At 39.6% G+C, this 24,539-nt stretch overlaps 1 protein-coding gene across 1 annotated transcript in view; it reads right to left on the reverse strand.

The window, feature by feature from the left end:
- The window catches only part of LOC124162187 (brain tumor protein), a 176,395-nt gene extending 154,155 nt beyond the window's left edge, over window positions 1-22,240 (reverse strand). The window contains exon 1 of the mRNA XM_046538619.1: window positions 22,140-22,240. The gene's annotated coding sequence lies outside the window, so the exon portion shown is untranslated. The remainder of the gene's footprint in view (window positions 1-22,139) is intronic.
- Window positions 22,241-24,539: the final 2,299 nt, after the last annotated feature.

Below are 24,539 nucleotides of genomic sequence, written 5' to 3' on the forward strand. Positions count from 1 at the left end.
CAAGATGCACTAAACCGGACGTGAAATGAAATTAAATTGTTTCGCAAAATTGGTGGAAGCTTGGCGTGTGGTGGGGAATGAGAGGACACCAGCTGTTTACAAACACAAACAGGAAATGCTCCAACGAATTTACGCCTAACATTTATCATGATCATTAACCGTGCGGGGAAAAACTTATTCTCATATCTATCCGTTCGGCAAAATATCTCTCTTAATTAATCGCTTTTTTTTTGACCTGGAAATGTAGCGTGGTTCTAATATAATGTTCAACGTGTCGCTCTAAAAGATATCTATTCTCAATTGTCAAGCAATCTAAGCCAAGCGCGTACCCTTCTAGTCTCCGAAGGCTTCCAACCAAATTCGTTTAACATCTGTGTAATGCTCTACGTAGGTCCCTTGCAGTTTTTGATGAATAGCGCTGCTTTTCCGGACGAGGTCGAAATAGCACAACATTATTTACATCGCGTTAAATGAGAGAAGTGTTCGATCCACCTTTACCTAATAACCTTTTTATTACCTTTATTATTTAGTTATTACCTAGTTATTACCTTTATTACTTTTATTTCTTCTCTAGCGATCAGAGAAAACTAAACACACTAAAAAATACCTCTCAATTAGGAACATCATTGAACTCACTTTTCACGGATGTATAGAACGCCCTTTCGGTGAAACGAGGAGAAGCAAAAGGATTGGCATCTCATTCCCCACGACGGATTCACCTGCTAACTCACCGCGGAAAAATGTAAACAATGACGAATCACACACCGATTAAGTTGCGATGCCCATGAAACACAGTTCCTCATCATCGCCCAACCACGGGGTTGCCCAAGGCGATGGGTAAACAGCTGAGGCGTCGGCGGTGTCGAGGAAGATTGGTGTCGGGCAGCCGGAACGCGCATGCAGATAGGCGAAGGGCGAGGAAGATTCAGAGCAGAACGGGAACGCCGCCACCGGGGGATGTTGGAACACACGTCGGAGGCGGTAACCAGGTGATTTTCGTCCATCCGCGTATAATGCGATTAGTTAATCTCGGGAGACACGCAGGATACTATATCCCCACGCAGCAACCGTACGACTGACAAGAGACACGGAGTGACGAGAAAAACTGTCAAACACACATTCATACTAACTCCTCCCTCCCACGCCGGTTGGATTGCTACAACATAAATAAAATTGGATACTCAACACTTAAAGCTGGCCAAATAATATCACGGAAGAATAAATGCCCTGAATTAATAACAGTTCCAGTAAATGTTTAGGGTCATCGGGTCCAAAAATTATATCACCTCTCTTTTAATTTATCGTCCTATAACCTTCCCACAATATGCTTCACGAATCCTAGTTTCTCCAGGGCTCTGCCACAAATATCTCTGATATGTTTTCCCCACAATAGGTACAAAGTCATCGTGACCCGGCATCTTGCGGAGTGGTATGTAAATGTACACTAGTTCTTCAGCACAAGGATCTTCATGTAACCTTGCCCTTTACCTCCTTCCCGACAGTTTAGGTATTCTAGACGAGGGACTATGATGCCTCGCAACGGGCTTGTGTAGTGTGGCGCATAGCATTTTGTGGCGCCTGCTGCTTCATATTTCAACCAACGCGGGAGGGCGCCCAGGTGCCGATGCCTACATTCATTTCACGGCCATACGCGGAAGCGCCGGCGAGAATGAGGAGATATGCCCAACGTAGAGGGGATTTAGCACGAGGCGTTTCTTTTGCGCCTCGCGAAAATATATACACACACACACACATACACCGCCAACATCGGGGGGAAGCGCAACGCGGGAGATGCCTCCACAAATTTGCTTGCGAAGGCAAAATTTTCGGCTCCCGACCGCGATGAAAGGAAAAAGACCCACGCATGCGAAAATTTGCGACACCCAGAGCAACACCCAGCCAAATCCACCGAGTATATAAAAAAAGAGAGGCCTTCTCTCCCTACGCGAATACATGCGAGAGAATGAAGAGTTTTCACAGCGTACGGTCCATACTAGCGCATGATTGCGGAGGAGTCCTAATCCTTGACAGCAATGCGGGTGGAATGAAAAACCGTAACTAACCCAGACAAGGGAACGGGGTACTGGCAAAGTAACGAACCTCTCGATAGCTTGAGTAACTTACAACATGGTCGATGGTTTAGACTATTGGTACTAACGCAAAATACCCATTGAAAACCAATAACTTTATTTCGATTAACCACTTGTGAACGGCCCACCAAGGATGGCTACACCACTATATATATACAAATTTATTCCCATCGAACAAACTAAGGAAATTGTTGACCCTCTTTATTAATATGAAGAATGAAGATTAAACCAAAATACTGAGCTCTCGCCACCGCCACGATAGTTCAATCTCTAATTGCAATGCTCTTACAATAGAATTTTGTGCATATTCAAAATTAAAATACTGAGTTCAAAATCTGAATCAAAATCGAAGAGATCAGATATCAAAGATCAGAGAGATAGAATCAAATTTAAATAGCACTGAGGCCCTGGACCTGTCTCCAACTTAGCTCCACCTGATGTGGTGCTAGGTGGACAGCATTCACTTTCGAGTTCGGAGTTCTTAACAACCGATGTACAGCTGAAAGATCGATGACGCTCTTTAAAACTCTAAAATCGAAAACCACTACCGTATGCAGCTACCTACACTATATTTCTGCCTCGCATAAATTATCTCACTTTTCATGGCTATCGGAGCAAATATCCTGACGGTGAATTTCGACGGCCTAAGTATCTTGCATTACAAGCCGAATTCAAGCTAAGGTCCAGCCATGTATTTTGTTAGACTGGATAAATGAATAAAAACGAATATAGAACGGATAATACTTTTGCGAATTAGGAGAATCCATTACAGGTTTTGTCAGGAATACCATGCGCACCGCTCATTAAATAGAAATAAATATTAAAAAACAGGGTCCTCGATGACATAGTAAGAAAACCCCTTAATACCCAAGTTACAATACGTTACCTTATTTAGGGATGGGATGACTGAACGTAAAAATAGGGCGATAAATTGTCGATATTAACAGAAAATACTCTAAATTCATAAAAAAGAATTAGAAGCAGAATGAACCCCCGGCAACTTGAAATGCTTATTTCGGTGAGGCAGCAGTTAAGACGCCCTTCAAAATAAAAAAAACAAAATATAAAACGGATGGGCTTCCGATGACGTGACTGAAGCCACAAGGCTATAACCGGAAAACGCTATCATTCCACTCGTATTCACCATAATCAAAGAGCATTCGTCCGACGAATGTGAATTACGACGCATTACCCGCAGCAAAATCGTCTGGAGCTTGACAGGGGTGAAGGAATTGAAGGTGATGCGATTCACCTGCCCTTAGTAATACAGATTGACGAATAACGCACGCATGCGAACTACAATCTTCCGCAATCAAAGAAGACGATACATCGAAGATAGGTGGTAGAGTAGGGGTATTCGGGAATTGGAGTAATAGGGTAAAAGTAGGATTGAGTAGATTGGTACTATCTTATCTATTTTAGACGCTTCGAGATACGTCAAAACAAAGGGAAATACACGGCGTGCTTTCATTTTTCATGTTGTAAGGAATTTGTCAGTCTCAAAAAAAACTCAAGTACAACATCTTTTTCATAATTTGATACATAAAACGCTGCGCAACGTGTATTCCATGGTTACCAAAAAAATTATCACCTGGAAACATGCAGATGAAGAAAGCTCGATCAAGTGTGCATTTCTCTACTCGGGAAGAGAGCTTTAATACACGAAATTTGAAACAAACTCGATAACTTTCATTCGGCACAAAAATGTTCAAAAAAACAGCACAAACGCCCAGAAAAATACACCACAATGAAACACGCTTCCTGGCTTTGCTTCGGCCATCCTGTTGACCTAGAAGAATTCCGCTGTTAATGATGCCAGCAGGATGCCAGATGTATGTCGCCTTAAAACACCACAATGCCGGGGAGGGCTGACATCATAAAAACACGGTGAGAACCCACAACTGAATTTGAGAATGCCTGGAAAATTTTCTGTGGATGTTATGGGATAAAAAATAAAAACATGGTCCATATTGCTACATAACATACATGATTTTACTATACCCAAGGGAAAAATCAAAACGGATGTAACGAAGAAGAGGAATGATCAATTCCCTGTACTTAACTCTGAAGTGTGATCATCCCAAGGTCAAGGTACACTTAGCGTAATATTTAACTTGTAGGGGTACTGGATTCACTACACTCGGGTGGGGTTAATAACAAGCTGTCACATAGCATGGGGAAAAGGGCAAGGGAATACTATTTGCTATGAGTACGCGTACCGTTAACGCATACTAAAAAAACTCGCGGGCATTGCAAAAAATTCTACCTAAAAGTAAGCACTGAATTCACGAAAAATGTATACAAATTAATATTTAATAGACGACGACGCTTATCGTAGTATAACTATAAATTCGAACATCATTACATAAATCCAAACTGCTTAGAATCTTTCCGATTGGAAAAGTAAAAATACCTCCACCAAATAACTTTCCGGAAATGAATTAAAATGATTCTCCATAAGTGGACCGAAGCCGGAAGCTGAATTTTGAAAGCCCAATTTCGCACAAGCGAAAGGAGAAAAAAAATTGGAGGGTATTGAGAGACCAGTTCTTTCTCAGAAACTTTCACTAGTCCAATGCTAATCATCACCTTCCGAGGAAACGTAATGTTTACGTCTCCATCATGAAAACGCGCGGCGAAAATTCCTTGTGATCACACAATGAACTCATACACTCGTGAGGTTCAGCAGCTTAAAAAAAAAATAAATACGTAAGTTTAAGAAAATATCCTTAATTTTAGGATATTATTTATCTTATTTCCCATGACAATAACCTTTAAAGAAATGCTCTCAAGATATAAATATTTGCTTGAGTCAGCCATTATAGTGGGATACCCTCTTCAATTGAAATATTCTGGGGACTCCAATCAATAGGGTGGTTTCTTATTATTTTTTTATTGCCTAAATCGAAAGATTATTACTCCTGGAGTACGTATTTCGCGCTTTTAGATTTTTAAATGACGATACCTATTTTTCGCGATTAAATGAAAAGTGAAAATTTTCAAGCGCGCAAAAACGCGACGCGTAAGTAGGAAAGTCCGTGCGACGCATTTCTGGTTCCCCCTCTCTCCTTGTGAAGTGACCTTGATCGAGGCTCTGAGCGCTGATAGGACGCAGGATGCTAGCGGATAGCTGAGTACCTTGCTGAATGGTAGCGCTTGGCTTAAAAAAGGTTTATTAATACCTTATCAAACGAAGAAAACTTTCCGACCTTAGCCAGTTTTAATAGGTGATTATTAAGACATGTTTCCCTGAGCTCTGTGCCTCATGCATGCATTGGTAACCTCAGACGATGTATAACTCCTATCCTCTCGTGTAGAAACTAGGTCCCTGTGACGTCACGCGGAGTGGAATCGCATGGGCGCCAATCTGGCCTTTTTCAAATGAGGATAAAATTTGACCCTTGCCATTCGTCTAAACCGGTATTTCAAAAACCAAATAATTTGTGTATTATGAATACACTAATGGTGGGTAACGAATCGCAATCAATGCCTATCGTTTTCTTTGATGAAGGAAACTACCCTATTGAGCACCTCTCGATTTAAGGGAATACTAACTTCAGTTAGGGATATCTAAATGTTGTACTTATTGAGTGCTAATTTCTCTTGGCCCAATATGTGATATTGGTTAGTCATAGATTTTATTCCCCTAATCAATTACCTTCTTTGGGCGTACATTCGTACTTTTATTCGCTTTCTCCCGAGAATAATTACATAATCACTGGTTAGACCTGCGGTGTTTTTGGGACAATAACAGAAATCCTACCGACCGCGTGGAGTCCCAGACTTCCATCTACATAATAGGGAGTGCAACTCTTAAAATGACACGTCATCCTCAACCTGGTCAAACTGAGGACGATACTGACAAGTAATCAATCCCCGCAATAACAGCCACATCTTGGCGGCTATAGCGGCGGTCAGCGGCACGGATAATGAAGGCGGCAACCCCGCAAACTCTGTTTCTTCGGCCGTCCCCGCGTTCCACGAAAACATCCCGATCTTTGCGCGGGAGGAACAGCACAAACCTCAACTCTTGAGAAATTCACCACGATGAGCAGAAAAGCAAGAACGAGACGGAGAGAGAGATAAAAGGCCGTTGGGAAAGACTCAAAAATACGCTTCGACCGGCTAAGCGAGAGGGGTCAGAGCAGAGGAGAAGGGGGCGCACCAATAACAAATAAATGCATCTATTTACTCACAGCTCGCAAGGGTGGTGGGGGTCAAAGCGCCCGTATGGGAAGGAACGCTGGAAGAGAGCCAAGTGCGCGGAGGTGATTACACCGAAGGAAGAGAACGGAGAGGAGAAGAGCGGCAAGAACGAGAAAAAGACCACAGAGGCTCATTGCGAGGAGCGCGAGAGAATATAATGGTGTAGTATTCCAACTATAGCAATCGCGTGTGGTAAAAGATAAACCAATAGAGGCTCAGACGATCGCTCAATACACCGAAAGCACGACTTTGACCATGAGAACTGTTACTTCATAACTTTTAAATAATATTCCTCGCGATAGTACGTACGATATTGTCAGGTTTTTTTTAAAGTGCATACCCACATATGATTTTCAAATACAATCCGTACCCCTGAAACTGCCGATTTTTTTAAAAACTTGTACTAAAAGATACAATGTGGAGTTATGTTTTCCCAACTATAAAAAACGAAAATTCTTCAACTTTCCATTTTTAGACGCTGTTAACAAGTGAATACGTGATATAAAATTTACTTCAACCATGCACTTAAAAAACCGTCCTCAGTCGGACTTCAATTAGGACTTTTCCTGACAACCACACTAATATGGGACAGATATGCGTTGTTTGAGTTCATCGTTGTCGCTGCTAGCATATCCTCGAATTATATTACCCCATTTTTCCTCGGAGGTGTTGGAACGCCATTCCAGCCGATATTTAAGCACTGGATGTTGTAAATATTGGGGATAAATTGATAGCTATTCTTTTGCACTTATAGCCACGCTACGAGTGCAAAACGAACGAGAGCATTTCCGAAAACTTATTAAGAAGCAAAAGTAAAGGGAATACTAATTAGATTTATTAAGATAAAGAGAAAACACTCTTGAGAAATAAAAGATACAATGCATCTACGGGAGGGGCTGGAACCTCCTCCAAATATTTAGTAGTCTCGGACCGAAAAATTTTCGCTCCCGTTCCGATAAAAAGTTCAAAACAAAAAGGAGAAAATATGATATCAAATGAAAAACGAAATGAAATATCGCGCGGACGGGACATAAGAGCGACTCGTTTAAAATCGTATAGAGAGGGCGATTCTCTCTCTCAATCTTCCACGCATGCACTGGAAAAGGAAATGAGTCACCGAGACAAATTTACTTGACGATCCCGCGTGACGACGTGCCTCGGGACAAACTGTCAAGAGACTGGCGAGGTCGCCGCCGTTTAGCTCCGGCCGCAGATAAAACGACGTCGCCGTCGTAGAGAGCACAGATCCTCCCGGTCGTCAAAAACCATTTGGACCCGCGCCGCGAATACAAGCAAACGCTGCACCCGACGCGACAGGGGAAAAAAGGCGCGGTCATGACCGAACTCCACAGGGACTCATTGCGCACGCATCCCTCCTACTCAGACAGTCGTATTTATTCTCTTCTCGCGACTTATTACTGCCTTCAACTGGACTTACGCTTTCATGTTGAAATTGTCATGGTAAATACAGTAGACCGTTGTCCACATTTGACTGCTTCATAAAATTAGATAAATTACTTATCAGTCGTTAGTTTAGGGGGGGGGGGGTGAGAAACCCTCCACTCAGCTGGTAGTACATAGTCTCTTCTGGCGACTTATAACTGCCTATACAAACACTTTCATGTTGAATCTTTGGACGTACACAGTAGACCGTTGTCAGATTTTGACTGCATCTAAAATTAATTACTTATTAGCTATTAATTGAGAAGGTGGAAAGCCAAGGGGTAAAGGCGATATTTTTTCTAGACAGAGGTACAGAAATTGATTTAAAAAATTTCAAAAAGTGGGAGGTCAAGGATTACGGGTGAGTCTCTGCCCTGCGTTGGCATCGATTGTCAAATCAAATGCTTGATACCAAATAACTACTTGATCTCGTGGGTTTTCTTTACAAAATTTCTGTTCCAAACTCAGTTTAGAAAAAGTAATCACATGTACCCTTGGCTTCTCACCCTATCAATTATCTACTACATAGTCTGAAAGTTTCAAGGACTTGGCATAATGTTAAAATAAAAATACTTTGCTAATTTTCCACACTTTATTTCAAATTGTACCACCCTGGTTTCTGCATATCATGCTATCATCAGGTATACAGAAACCCGGGGCGTATAATTGAAATGAAGTGTAGAACATAACAAAGTATTTTTATTTTAACATGAAACAGTTCCACAAAGGAACGCCGGAGACCGTGTCTTTCATTAAAAAAAGAAGACTTATCACAAGCTTTACGCGAAGATTTCGTCGCCACTGGTAATACATGGTCACGTAAAGCGGATCTCACTACAAAGGCAATGATCAAAGTCGCATTTCTTATAATTTATTGAAAATGAGCGATCAAAGGTAGACCAAATTTTTAATCTAATGTTCACGAAAAGCAGAGGGAATGAAAGAATTTCTCTTTCCACTATGTCACTTCCACTTTTCTTCTAGAGCATAGGTCAACCCTGTGATTATAGTAGCGAGACATCGGTTCTGAACCTCTGCAACACACTACACTTCGACGTTATATCCAGGCTTCAGAGATATGCAAAATGTTCACGGCGCAGAGAACGAGTCGGGACGGGAGGCACTGACGGCGGAAGGATGAAATTATAGCGCACGGAGACGCATGAAGGTCGCGGGCGGGGGTCAAGCAACTCAGTGCCCCGGCGCGGGCGGTGGCAGGCGCGCGCGACAGGCGGCTTCCAAGGGTGGGGCGGGAGCTCACCACAGAGTACGATACGAGACCCAAAGGATCGCCTATTCACTCACCATAGTCACCTGTGACACCCCACGCCTCCCTGTCATCCATTGGACGGACTTAATGGGCAGTGGACGCAGATATAAACAATAATCCTCCAAATGCATAAATCTCCAGTAACGACGCTTGTACCTTGTTCTCTTATCTAATTTCTTTAATATAATATCATCGCCTTAACCTTATTATAATAATAGGTTATTAATTAGTTATGTCATTATTTTCAATAAAAAAATCTATGAAATTATACTCGGTGTCTATAGCACGTGCGATTCCAAATAAAAACAGAAAAAAAGCAAATGTAAGTTACCAGATTGATATAAAAAATAATATAAATGAAAAGTGTAAAAAAATGTTTAAAATCTCAATAAAAACTGATTATTTCGATAAATTGATTCTAAATTTTGTAAAAAAATGTTACATTTACGCACCTTTTTATCACAAGCAGCAGCCTTGAGAGTTTGGTGTGAATGACGACATCTAGGGTGACAAATGTCTAATGGCAGTTGATACAAATAAAGACACTAGTACTATTTCGTTTCTTCGCCAACTCTTAGAGCGAGATTTATCCACATATCGACACAGCAACGATTTCATCAAATGTGGGCGCTTATAGGCGTCTTATAACTAAGGGCAAACAGTAGCGTCCGAATTACCTAGCCTGGCTAATGGCGCAATTTAGGTATTCTGTATATTCGGAAGGGCGAAGAATTTAATTTTCAAAAATATAAAAATTATTAAAACCATCCATTGCAAAAGCAAAGTAACCATTTTACTTACTAACTTTAAAAATGCCGTGGATGGTGTGTAGCCAACGCGAGACCCAACAGCGACTCGAAAACGATAAATCCCAGCGGGGACACCTTTAAAATTCCTTCCACCCATTCCAGACGATAAAAAGATAAAAACTGTAGTCCTCCAATGAAGGCGAAATCATGACACCAAAAATATTCGAAGCGTCACGCACGGACCGCAACAATATCACTACACCTTTAACACCGTCGAGTTTTCCATTTTTACACTATCTCCGCTGCGCCAGCATATCATTATGAACGCGACAATGAGCAACAGGAGAAACAATACTACGAATTACACGGAGGTGGGGAACACCTCGAAAGTGTTACCAACGTGACTCAAGGAATCGACCAAAAAAGCAAAGCAACAATCCTCCCTTTCCCAGTCGAAGGTCCGTGAAGAAAATTATGACCAGTAATAAAGGGAGGAGACCTGTTCCCGAGGTCACTTGCGCGATTATGGGTAGCTGGGGCGAGCCGTTAAGGAAAGGATTTCACGGAGAAAACCGACCCTAAATCCACCGTCTAACAATGGAAAAAGCCACCGAAGGTTCCTCTATCAAACATCAAATTCGTGAGATAAATACACACAAAATGTAGCTCGCAAACGTAATAAAAATATGCATTAACAGTAGAATTCGCGAATTATAGAAAACAATACTAACTTGAACGACGTCCGCTGTGCTCACATAATTCCATCAATCAACGACTTCATTAATCATCTGGTTAAAAAAGTCCAGGCTCAGGGCAACCATGAATACATTTATGTATTACAGGCATCTGGAAGCATGATCCAACTGTTCCAACTACATACATACTGCCTCACCAATTTACTCCCCTATGAGTCTTTAATAAATAAATAAAAATATATAATAATATATATACATACTGGGGTTCAATGATTATTCATTTCAATTTCTAAGGATTCTCGAAAGAACTAAATTCATAAATTGTTTATCATGTAAGTTTCTTCTATCAAAAACAACACACTACCCATATTACAAAAACATATGCGCACAAAATATTGTTTTGTAATTGTATTGGCTGGTTGTGGTAAGCATGGCTTAGCGGTAGAGCGGAAACGCGCCCCCGGCGCGCCATGTAATGTAAGTGATCACAGAAAAATACAGAAAGTATTTTTATCGAGAAAAGTACTGGAAAAAAACTAATATTTCTCCTAAATCCACAGCCAGCATGAAAATGAAGCGGTAACATGAAGGAAACACTGTAAATTCTTCCATGGGGAAAAGAGAAAATCTCCAAGGGATGTAATAAATTTAAGTTGCCACAAGTTGATTCAATACGCAATACCAGTAGCTTTGCTGCTACCATGAAGGATCTAGACAATCACTCCGTCCCCATGCCGAATCTAGCGCGAGAAAAAAAAAACACGTTTGAACAAGTCGGCCAGGTAGAGAAACGCCCAGTGAAGCAGGTGGATGGAACTGGAGAGAGGTCTGCCAAATAGTTGATTCAACCTGAATTCCAGCAGGCAAAAATGCTACTTTATTGCAGCAGCTAACTGTGCAGAAGTCGTTTGATGTCAAGCCCGTAAACTTACGTCGGAAAACGATGCATCTTAATCATATTAGGATGAAAGGCGTTAAGTCACAGCCCTTTTCCATTCTACTTCGAGGGTTTCCTTAGGAGGTTTACAATATCAAGACAAAGGATTAAATAGAAAATTGATAGACATTTACCAAATCAATGATGTCCCTTTGCATTGAAACATGCTTTGCTAACAAAATATGATATGACACTAATTTTATTTTATTCTGGAAACTGCATACAAACGTCATATACGTCAAAACTAGAGAAGCGAGGTCCGGGACGCGAACACTAGAAAAACTTGCCCGCGCCCCGTGTGATGGACAACAAATCTCAAGTACATATTTCCACGGTTAAGCCCAAGGGTGACCTCACATTCTGTCACTGGTCAGAATAAAATGCATACATGAACGCGAGTTGACTTCTTCAAGGTTGAAATGGCAAAAACATATACCACATTATAGATCTAAAGCGTCTGAACTGGAGTAAACTATGAGGGCTGTTTTCAATGAGGACATTTAATTTCAACGATATTTAATGCTCGATAAAAGGGAAAAGTAACATGAGGGTCCCTGGAAATATTTCCTTCCAATTTGAACCCGCAGGTAACACGCTAGATAAGCAATCGGTAGATCAGATCATATATATAAAATAATTGAGATTGATTATAGAACAGACAGATTCAAAATGATTTATTTTCCACGATCAATAAGAGACTGTAACGGCAGCGTTATAATTCGCAAATAGATTGGATGACCTCTATTGTAGCCTACTAACTTATATATACCTAATGCATGTTTCTGAATTATCTTACTATTTATAAATGCGTATTTTATTTGTTACCAACACTATAGATGTGGCTCGCATGGTATTATGTAGATGTAGATGCTAATTTTCGCGACTCACAATGTAATAGCTGCGCTTACAATAGCCGTTCCCCAGAGTCCATAAACTCACCAGATCCAGCGAGTTCACAAATACATAAAAATTTTGCCGCATAAGTCGGCGTTGGGGGTGTAAAAAGTTGTTTGTGTGAAAATGGAAACCATTTGATATAATCCGTAGTCTCCGGCGTGACTTTATGGAATCTGTACTATAATCACCTGATGATGCACCACGTTGAAACCTAGGTCGTACAATATTAAATTTACGTGAAATAAAAACGTTTTTCACTGTTCATTATATACACAAGTTGACATGGAAAATTATTAATTATTATTAATTATTATTATTAAATGAAAAGTGAAAATTTTCAAGCGCGCGAAAACGCGACGCGCAAGTAGGAATGATGGGAAAAAGTCCGTGCGACGCATTTCTGGTTCCCCCTCCCGCCTTCTGAGGTGACCTTGATCGAGGCTATGAGCGCTGATAGGACGCAGGATGCTAGCGGGTAGCTGAGTACCTTGCTGGCTGGTAGCGCTTGGCTTAAAAAAGGTTTATTAATACCTTATCAAACGAAGAAAACTTTCCGACCTTGGCCAGTTTTAATAGGTGATTATTAAGACATGTTTCCATGAGCTCTGTGCCTCATGCATGCATTGGTAACCTCAGACGATGTATAACTCCTACCCTCTCGTGTAGAAACTAGGTCCCTGTGACGTCACGTGGAGTGGAATCGCATTTGCGCCAATCTGGCCTTTTTCAAATGAGGATAAAATGACCCTTGCCATTCGTCTAAACCGGTATTTCAAAAACCAAATAATTTGAGTATTATGAATACACTAATGGTGGGTAACGAATCGCAATCAATGCTTTCGTTTTCTTTGATGAAGGAAACTACCCTATTGGCAATTGTGCAATTTATGAAACTTTTATCATTTTTCCTTTCCTTCATTTGAATATTAGGATATTAAAAATTGTTTATTACAAACCTAAGATTAGAAGAAGGTTTAGAAACTTTCCTCACATTGAATGGAAAAGGATTCAAACCCGCTCAATTTCGCCGTACCGGTAACTACAGCACTCACCTCAACCAGCCAGTTAACAATAAATAAATTTCAACGGCGCATATGTACCGTTAAAGGTATTAATGTTGTTTGTGTAGAAGCTTAACAGTAATAATTTGACCTCATGAAAGGAACAACGGATTACTAGAGTCTGCAAATTCACGCAATAATTTTAATTTTTCTTCAATTTTGTAAATTTAAGATAAAATTTTTAACCAAACTGGTATTTAATTTGACTACCTTCTCATTTTTTTCTTTTTTAAATATTAAATGTTAAAAAAAACTTTTTTACTCACTGCTGCAAATTTAGTAACCCTTTCCCAATGTTCTTTTTATTAATCTGCACTTTGAAATAAAAAAATTTCATCGGTAACCTATGATCAAAAGAAGGTTAAAACAGGACGTTGCGAAAAATGTCATGTCCTTTTTTCTAGTCTTGGCCGCAATTCGAAGGCACTGGACCCGTGTGTTTGGCCGGCCACAGGGGGGGTCCTACCAAAGATACGCGAGCGAGAAGAAACGGGAGACTGTGAACTGGCGGCGCGACCATGAGAGTGTGCCTTTCGCCACTTCATCTTCGAGGATAACTTTCTCCCCGGACATTACGAAACTCCCCAGAGAGAGCAACCTCCCGATGTGTTCCGTGGGCGGCCGGGCTGGCGGGGGAGTCCAACACGATCTCTAAATTACCGCCTCGTGAGGTGGAGCACCGAAGAGATTTTGGAAATAGATAAGGGGCGGCGGCGTAGGGGGCGTGACGGAGAATTCCCAAAGCACCATGGGAAGATAACGCTCGACCACCGTTTGAAGGTGTAACTGCGTTACCTCAAGATCTGATTCGATATTCTCTCACGGGATTTAAATTTGGTATTTCTGGAACGAACTTACGATATTAAATCAGATATCAAAAGTAAACAGTTAATCTGGTACACATGAATTGCCATGAGAAAAAATTCCCCGGACCAGGAATCGAAACCTTTGACCTTCACACCTCTTGATAAATCCTAATTATTCTGTTACCTTATGATAATGACCAGAAAAGTTCCAATCCGATTGTCTTTTCAATAAATATTCGGTTGAATATAACAACGTTTATTTTGGAACCTATCATTTCACCATTCCACGAAGCGAAATCGCGAATCCACGAGTTGAAACATTAGATATTTAACCTTGGATCAAAATGAAACATGATCATGGTCTTGAAAGAAATTATTCCCACCTATAACGACTATTGGTTACACGTACACCTGTAGCTTAGTCTGGGGCGAGCTCTAATCTCGCATGTCTTCACTGCGAAAATGTGAGCGAGAGCAAAATGGTATGCGAATTTAAAAAAATTTAAGTACCTTCAAATTAAATAAACAAGGACCAAGATCCGAATCGTATTCTCTCTCGGGATTTAAATTTTGTATTCCTTACACAAACTTATGATATTCAACCAGGTATCAAAAGTAAACAATCTGGTATGCATGAATTGCCATGAGAAAAAAACCTCTGACTAGGAATCGAACCTCGGGCCTCTGGATTTCCGGGCCACTGCGCAGACCACTACGTTATTCAGGTTCCTGAATTCCCTTGACAATTTTACCGAGGTTTGTGGTACTAGATGTCAGTGGATGGCACAATTGCCATGGGAATTCAGGAGCCTTGATAGCCAGAAAATCAAAGGTCCTTGTTTCGATTCACGGTCTAGAGGAATCTTTTCTCATGACGATTCATGTATATTTCACCGCAGCTCACGCGGCAGTCTTCGAAGCATTACACAATTAATCTGGTTCTGAAAGAGAATATCCGTCCTATACCGATTAATTGCTTTCTCATGTGCTTCTATCTTAGTCTGGGTCGAGGTTTACCTTATCATATCAACACTGCGTGAATGTGAGCGAGAGTAAAAGGGTATAAAATTGATACAAAGGCCTAAACAACTTAAAATTAAAATACATATGGATCTGCGGCGGGTTAATGCCATGGAATTCCCACAGCACCATGGGTATATATCGCGCAACCACCGTTTGAAGGAGTAACTGCGATAATCCGAATCCCATCCTCTCGAGGATTTTAAATTTTTAACGCTTGAACAAACTTTATGATAATAATATCTGTGATGATAACAGGTGCCCCCAATTATGATCATTTTAATTTATATACTTAATTAACACATTAAAAAATCACCCATTCCCAGGCAGGACTCGAACCCGCGACCATCGATTAGTCAGGCAAACACTTAACCTCGCCGCCACCGAGGCCGGCCTTGACATAGACGCTTAACTAGGACCGAGATATTTAACTAGGAATCAAAAGTAAATAATTCAAATGGGCGTGAAAGAAAATTCTTCCCCTATGCGGACTAATCAGTAATTCACACGCCCGGGGCTCGGTCTCAAATGTGCGTGAATGTGAGCAAGACTAAACGGGTGCACGAAGTGAACTCACGTTTTGATATGCAAAAGCTTAAAATCACTAAACTCAAATAGATAAGGACCTGAGGCGGGGGAGTTCCAAGGAATTCCCATTGCATCATGGGGAGATTACGCATGACCACCCAATGAAGGTATAACCGCATTACCTCTAGATCCGAATCTCATTTTGTCGAGGTTTATAAATTTTTATTGCATGACCAAACTTAATATGATCGATTCAAAAATGAATATTGTTATATTCCGCACAGTATTTTTTGAAAAAAAAAACTACCAGTTTCGACCTTATCAGGTCAGTATCAACAGGGAACAGAACTATTTACCTCCTGATAATTCTTAACGATTCTGTTACCACTTGGTAATAACCTGAAAAGGTCCAAACCGATAGTTTTTAATAGTGTGGAATATAAGAACATTTATTTTTGTAGTTTCGTGAGATTTGGCTAGTCCCCTTCCTCCCCCTTCTAATATCATGTGAGATTGTTCAAAATGCGTATTTTTATTATAAATACGTTAATGTGTGCTTCAGTGCACTGGATTTATATTGTAAACAATTTAATTAAGATATATTTATATACCTAAATTATCTTAAATACATACAATAATTTAAGATAAGTTAAGACTAGTATTTAATATAACTAATTGCAAGATCGCAATTTTTCACTGTTTCTTGCGCAATAAAAAAAAATACTTGATACTTTCCAGGCCCCCCCTTTCCCGTGAAGATTCGGCTGTGAGAGATTCGGAGAAGTGAGAATCGGCTTGACCCCCGCCCTCCCATGGCGCCTCACGTAATGAATGGATACCCCCAAACACAGAAGAATTATGTAGTTGTTTAAAGATTACGCGCTAGGAGAAATGTATGGAGAGCTGTATCAAACCAATGGATTGAGGACTGTTAATTGTGAACATTTACATTGTGCACCAGATTAAACAGGCACACTTTTTACCCATGAAACTCAAAAAATGGCATTCTTAAGTACGTGGATCCTTTCGATGAATTTGTCGTATGGAACTCCAAAGACTAAGTAGTTGCGAAGCAAGAGAAGATTCTCATAATACAAAGATACATTCCCACAAATTGAAGTCTGATAATGGGAATCATTAATATCTGAATTTATGCATCAAGCATGTTCAGAAAAAACAATCGACTCTTACCCATACACTCTGTATAATACGGGCTACCTACATGAACATCAAAACACCTTTACTGAATAGAAAATAAAAGCCATCTATCAAGATACTTCATAATTAAATAATTCTCGGTTCTTTTGAACAAAAATCAATCTAAAAAGGGCACCAATCAGTAAAAATGCTATAAAAATAATGCTATCCACGGTAAAAAAAAACACTTAATTTCATATTAATTCATATACTTCCCAAAAAATGAAAAATAATATGAGTCATAAACATTACCATTTACTAATATACCATAAAAATGCAAATTCCTATGACATTTGCAAGAAAACTGAGAGAACGGTAGTAATATCACATGGCTAAGGTAGCATAATTGAATTCATGATATGTTTTCCGTTTCGAGCAGTACCTACCAACATTGGCCTATTAAATATACATACATTATCCTTGCATATCCATTGACAGTAGGAAAGCAAATGAAAATAGTAAAACCTCTTGGGAAGCAACCCGCAGCAAAATTGCTGTTATATTGATGTGATAGTATTTCCATTGAGCCATCAGACCATTTATGTTCTAAGGTTATAATAATACAGGCACTTGTTGTCTAATCAATGAAAATTGTAACATTGTATTTAATTCATCAGATAAATAAAAACACGCTGACTTCGCGATGGAGATAGCCAGGATTAATGTCAAGCACCATGGCTGGAGGTATGAAAAACTGTGCCATTGCCTTATCATGCAAATTAGGTAGAAAAAATCAGTGTCTAATACGGTGAGAAAGCTCTCCTTGCATGCCCATACTTCACCGAATTCCCTTCGCTACGCTAATAATAAATATTACTGAAACTTAAATTAAAAAAAAAAGTAAAATGCGAAATCCAAATGATTGCTAATTTTTTAACGGTACAATCTAAAATTAGAACTATATTCCAACGTCGTTACAACGACATTTTCAAGTCGTTGTAACGACGAAACGCGTAGTGTAAAATAAATCTATAAGTGGAAATATTGCAATGTGTCATTTCAATAATATTACGAACTTCCACCACATCGTGCCTAACATCATACAATATATCCCACAGTTTTTTCCGTTCAAAAAATAGTTTCCAATAACTATAAGAGCCTATCGGACGAGTTAGAAAAATGAAGGAAAACATATGAAGCAAAGAAAAATAATTAACTTTGCCTTCTACAACTAAATGCAGGTATAGGAACAACTAAATGTAGTTTTAGAGAGCAAAGTTTTTTATTATTCGCAACTTAAAATAGAATTCTACAAGGTTAAGGCTTCAACAAATCAGAGCGAAAACATACAAACGCCCACTTTTCCATCCCCAAAACAAGACAAAAACACGATCAGAAACCATCACGTCAAAGTCTGGAAAGGTAACGGAGAGAGATTTTCGACCAGATGAGAATTTGATTTGATTAAACCCAAAAAAAAATCCCTGTTCGAACGGTGTGGGAGCGTCACGAACACAAGGCGGTCTAAAGGCTCTAATTCAACGAGGAAAACACCACGGACGGCACATGACTACGAAAGAGAAGATCACGGCTTCCAACACCGCTGCGAAATCGTGAATCTACGTCCAGAGAGCGCGCGGGAGCACTGGACTTCGCCAAGAGATTTCTGGGAGGGCATATGCAACCTGCTAAAACCACCCATACGCATGAGTACAACACACATAGAGGTGTCTCAATTCGTTTCTCTGCCTCGCAAAGAATTTAGTTGAGCAAGAAAGTGGAGGTTTGGGGTGAGAAGGAATAACAAGAGCCCGCAAGACTCATTTGGCATTCGGAAAGTCTTCTGCCAACTCTGGTCTGCAGCGCGGCGTCAAAAAATTGAGCGGGCAGAGAAGTCAAAAGCGACGGATTCCAGGTAAGAGCCTTTTATTCGAATGGACGAAGATGAGGTAGAGATAGCAGTTTATATAAACGAGGTTCGGGCGCAATTAAACGAAGAGACTTACCGAAAGCCAATAAGCTGGGTTGCTCGCCACCCACGCCAAGAGCCTGCGACGGCATCCGAAACACGTACTATTGAATGAAGCTGCAATAACTTACTGAGGGGCTCCACTCTTCTAAGTACAATAAAAAGCACTGCGTGATTAAAGGTCGATTAAGGCCTAACTATATATTTTGTATCCCTCAACAGATGTCCATTCTCTTCCATAAAGCATGATTGAAAAACGACTAATCTAAAGGTTTATGCATGCACAATAAGAAAACTAAACCAGCAATGAAAACCAGCGTTTTGTAACAGTAGAATGACACCGGAAATTACGGGTGAATTCTGGAGATAATTCTAACAGCAAACATTTGGGAGCTTTTGCATATAAAATTCCGGGTAGATTAAAACAGATGACCACCACAATGGTTACCAGAAACATCCATCTAACCCTGGGAAACTTATAAAAAATATAAAAAACCTCATCTTCGCTTTACGAGAAAAACAACTCACGAATACGAAAATTAAGAAAAATTGCTCCACTACCATCAGCAACAGTTTTTCTCGACCTTCAACATTCTTCAAAATCGATCAAAATCTTTTTTATCAAGTAAATGCGATAATCAACACGATTGCTCGAATAATATCAAACAACATCGGGGTTTGACACCAGGTGGCATCTAACGACCACAAAAACCAGTAAGGTATGGAAGCAACACGGCTTAAATCATACAATGGCCTCGAAAAATGAAAAAAATATAATGACATGAATATAGTTGGGTAAAGGTTAGGATTTCACACACCCATTTTACAGAACAGCTATACGTAAAATCATAAAATTGTGCAAATAGTAACGAACTCTATGCAATACAATTATACAATGTCGCTTTAGGAATAACCCAGTGGCCATATTGTACTGGATTAAAGACACAGTATCATTAAATAAAACACATGGGATTTTAATTCATTAAACGAAACGTGGTTTCTCTGACATAGGACGTGCGTGCGCATCTATTTACATTGCTCAAAACCATGCGAGGCAGAAACAGTAAATCTACCAATTCGACATTGTATCCAAAAAAAATTCTGCCCGCTCGCCGAGTAAGAGATCTTTTAGAGTAAGGTAAAATTGCATTCATTTATATAGTGTACAAAATGTAGGGTATTACCAGCAGACAAACGTCACATAACCACACGTCTGCTGGTATTAAAACATTGCACATAGCCCCTGATCAATAACTACACAACCGATCATATAGTCTCCGCTTGGGAATCAAAAATTGTCATTCTCGAGGTTCGCATGCCATCACCATTTATCACATTAATACACATCAGGAAATATCAAAAATATAACCAAAATATCGACTCATATGGACATGTGCCCATACGAAGATAGGCGGCATGGCCACAGGCTGGCGCCAACGCGGCCTTGCGCCCAATACCCCACGGGCCCTTACACAACTACTTAACAACAAACTTTCCCCAAGAAGTCAGATGAAATGCCTCGCAACAAACACACAATCACTCATAACCCAAGGAAAAAAATAAATGAGCCCATGATGGCTAAATTTCAAAGAACAATACTGCATAATGCAAAGATGATGCATGAAACAAAACACTACCTAATATTTTATAAAACAGCGAAAGGCAAGCAATGCCATCAAAAGAGGTGGCAATTATCACAAATAATCACATTAGTCCACAATTTCATTTCTAACGGTCAAGGGCTTAGTCCGTCACTGACATTTAAAAAAATAAGCAGGAGTGTAAAAAGCAATGCCTGAACTAATGAATTAATTCAAATGATGATTGATAAATAAAGACACATGGGAGTGTCTTCTACTTAATTACACTTGATTTAATCGTCACATTTCATAATTCAGTTCGTTCTGCAAACAAGTCGCTAAGGAGAATACTTCATTCCGCACACATGCTAGGCAAAATAGCAAGGGGCAATAACACCAGGAAGACGTGAGAGAACGTCACAGTACCTACTTGTTGCAAGCGCTCTAGGTATCGGGAAGAGAAAGATATCGGTGCCACAAAGTGTTTAACAAGTATAGAGACATGCACCCATTAGTACTATGATGGATAGATAGATCACAAGACAGACTCATTTTACCATACTGAAAAAGCAATCGCTTCAAATTATGCTCTTCAGCGATCAAGAATAAGCTAATGAGGGCAAATATGCGACCATAATGAACCTTCTACCTACCATTGCAAATCCAACTTCACTCGACATACTTGCAAAAGCAGCACTATGATACAAAACTTGGCGTACCCTCATCACATACACGATTAGCAACTCAAAAGGGCGAAAATTACACTTCATAGACGGATAGATTTAAATCTGCCTGACAAAATATGGCAAAGTAGAAGTCAAATCACACCTTTCGCACCCTTTATAAGGACCACTGCACTGATAATATGGAAGACAAGGCGACGCATTTAAGCAAATAAGCGTCGAAGCAAGATTATAAAGAAAGTAAAGTACACTAGGAAAGTATAAATTACGATTTATATTCACGTTACTCAAAATCATAACTTCGCAGAAGGGCAACCTTCATCTATTGCTACCACTTATGCCTTTTGACAACACCAATCACAATGCATTACAGTGTAAAACGACCGAAGGAACGTCATTGACGAAAGAGCAAGAAACTGAATTACGAAAGCATGACTGCATTCTGGCAACTAACATATGGTGCTCCGATTTGATTGAACCCAAGTGATTACACCAGAGTCTCAAGTAGCAGCACAAAACTCATCACTTACTTACTGCAACAGTTATAGCAATGTAGAGGAATGACCATTCACGTGCAAAAATATAAGACACAATTAATTCATCACCGGTATGACATATGCATATTCACTAAGTTGCACGTTAATGACATTGTAGCCCTGAAAATTGAGCACATTAAGGTATACCAACATTGTCACGCCGTCATAAACAGAAAAGCAATAGTCAAAACAACAGAAAATAATGAGGCGCCAAAACATAACACGAAACGAAATGACAACTACAACAACGGAACACAATTTCCTAACATCACAGTGAATTTCCTACAAGTTGCAGGCAATATTGAAACAACAAATACCCTGCTTGCGCGCCCGTTGTGCGCATAAGTTACACAAATAAATACAACGAGAGCAACGCGTGGGCATGGTAGGCGTTTGACATTTCCAAGCAGCCGCCGCTACATCAACATACGTAATATTAATATCCACCATCAACCACACTGAAAATTAGCTACACCAACACTTTCCGGAAACATTAAAGTAATATATAGTTAAAAATCACATGCGTAATTACCTTAACAGTAACTCAACAGTCCGTTTGAATCGGAAGACACATAACACTCACTTCCTGCAGCCCGCCATCTTCAACTGACTCACCGGCTCTCCGCAGCAGAGCCCAGAAAATTGATAGAATGGAAGGCTCGCTGCGCCAGCTCGAGCTTCCACGAGTGCGGACGACGGCTTTTCGACCTCAGCATGCGTGCGAGCGTAGCGCTTCGGGGCTAGGGGGAGGCGCTCTTTTCAGAGCCAGATGGCGTTTCTGTACAGAGAGCGGGTCGAGTGAAAATAGATGCTGGAATTGCCAAATTATTACCATTTTCGCTCACGCTAAAACGCTGATCATGATATATCGACAAAAGAACGAGTTGTACTTCGAAATAAATGATTTACAAACTCCGATAGTGTGTATATTTAATTGTTTCCTTTCAATATTGTGGTCCCCTCCGAGAAATATAACTTTTAATCCGATTTAAAGGGCTTCTCATTGCGTTAAATTTTATATCTAAGAAATTAATTTAAAAATGAAAGCAATTACTACAATTCGAAGAAAAGTTAGTTCTCCAATCGAAGATTCTGGTAGGTGCAAACAATTTCTCTTGGGGTCATAGTTTACATTGAATCCAAGCTATCATAACTAATAAGCATTGAGCGTACAAAATATAACTCTCAAATGCATCGTCCTATTGGGATATAATTATCTCAAAAATAAGGCATTTTAGAACAATCAATATTATCGAGTGATGTTTTCATGAAAACAACTTAGAGCATTATCTTCGTTGACTTTGTATAGCTATAACAATTATATACCTTACTGTATATATCTACTATTAACCTACTCGCCAAAGAGCCTTTTAAAAATTATTACTTCCCAATAAAATTGATAAATATTTGAAACTGAATAAAAATCAAAACTTTCGGACAATCGTCATTTTCCATTCTATCCTCCGACTTTGTAATTGAAGAACCGATTATTGCATGAGGTCCATTTCTTCGCTAAGGGAGACAGAACGAAAGTGCAATTTCACTTTTTACACATCGCAGGAGGCAGAACAGCTGTCTGGCGGCCTCGTGTGGGCGCCTCGGTAGAGGGAAGAAAGGCGGACAATCCCGGACCGGTTCCGTGGGATTCGAAGGCCCCAGATTGCCCGCGGCTGTAAATGGTGAGAGTGATTCAGTGGGCAAAGGGTGTGGGGAGGTCTAAAAACAAGCCGTATTCACGGTAGAGCGCCCATTCCCGACCCGCGGCCGAGGAGCTTCGCCTGACAACCTTCATTTTTTTTGTTAATTTCCAATCTCATAATCTAGCACCGCCCGAAATGGAGAATAATAATAGAAAATTATTATTTGAAGACTTTGTTCTTTGGAATATTAAAAAATTGTTAATTCAATGAGGCTCCGAGGTGACAAAAAATAGTAGCTGGCAGACTAATAATAGGTACTGATTTTGTCCAAAAAATAGAATCCAATATTTCAGTAATCAACAAATCAGAGTGGTCAAAGTTACTTAAACATTTTAAAAAGGAGAATGGCAGTAGAATATTATAATAATTTGAGATTTTTGTATTTTGGAGCATCATCATCATCACTGGTCAACAATCCTATGATTGGTTTGACGCATTAAAAAATTATTAAATGAGGCTCTGAAGTGACAAATAACAAACAGCATCTTGTCGACTAGTAATACGGAGCTCATTCAGGAAAGAAACGATAATGCATTATACAATTAAAATATATCAATCCAACATTTCAGGATTCAAGAAACCAGAGTGGATGAATCAACCTCAAAAATTATAATGAACCAGTGATGTAGTAATATATTTGTAGAGAAATAAAATTTTAAGATTAAGTAACTTAACGTCAATAATAAAGGAGAATTTGAAAAACAATTATACCATATTAGTAAGAATTCATAATCTATAATTATTTTGTAATAAAATGTGCATTAATTAAAATTGTATTTTTCAAACAAATACGCTTACATTATAATTTTGAAATGATTTATTATAAGGCAGTTGATTGTTGGATAATGTGATTAAATTGAGTGGATTAAAAGTAATCCTTTGCAATAACCATCACGTCAATTCTACGAGGATTGCAATTCTACGAAATATATTTCCTTTTTTAGCTTTTGGCACGAATTTCTTCTTCTTTTAAAACTCTTTCTAATGAAAATGAATCATAAGATTTCTCAGGTTCCCCAACCAATAGTTATTTCATCGAATGCCGAGATTCTGCCATCGTCTTCGGCTTAAAATGATCACTCTGGCAAGCCATATACTCACCGGAAAAAATTAAATATTTCACTCGCAGTGAGCTTATCAAAAATATATGTCGCAAATCAGTGGCGGATTCAGAGAGGGGGTATCCAAGGGTATCCAATTTACTCCAGTGAAAATGGCATTTTTGTTCAGTT

This window comes from Ischnura elegans, chromosome 7 (assembly GCF_921293095.1).
Source record: "Ischnura elegans chromosome 7, ioIscEleg1.1, whole genome shotgun sequence".
NCBI classification, from domain to species: domain Eukaryota; kingdom Metazoa; phylum Arthropoda; class Insecta; order Odonata; family Coenagrionidae; genus Ischnura; species Ischnura elegans.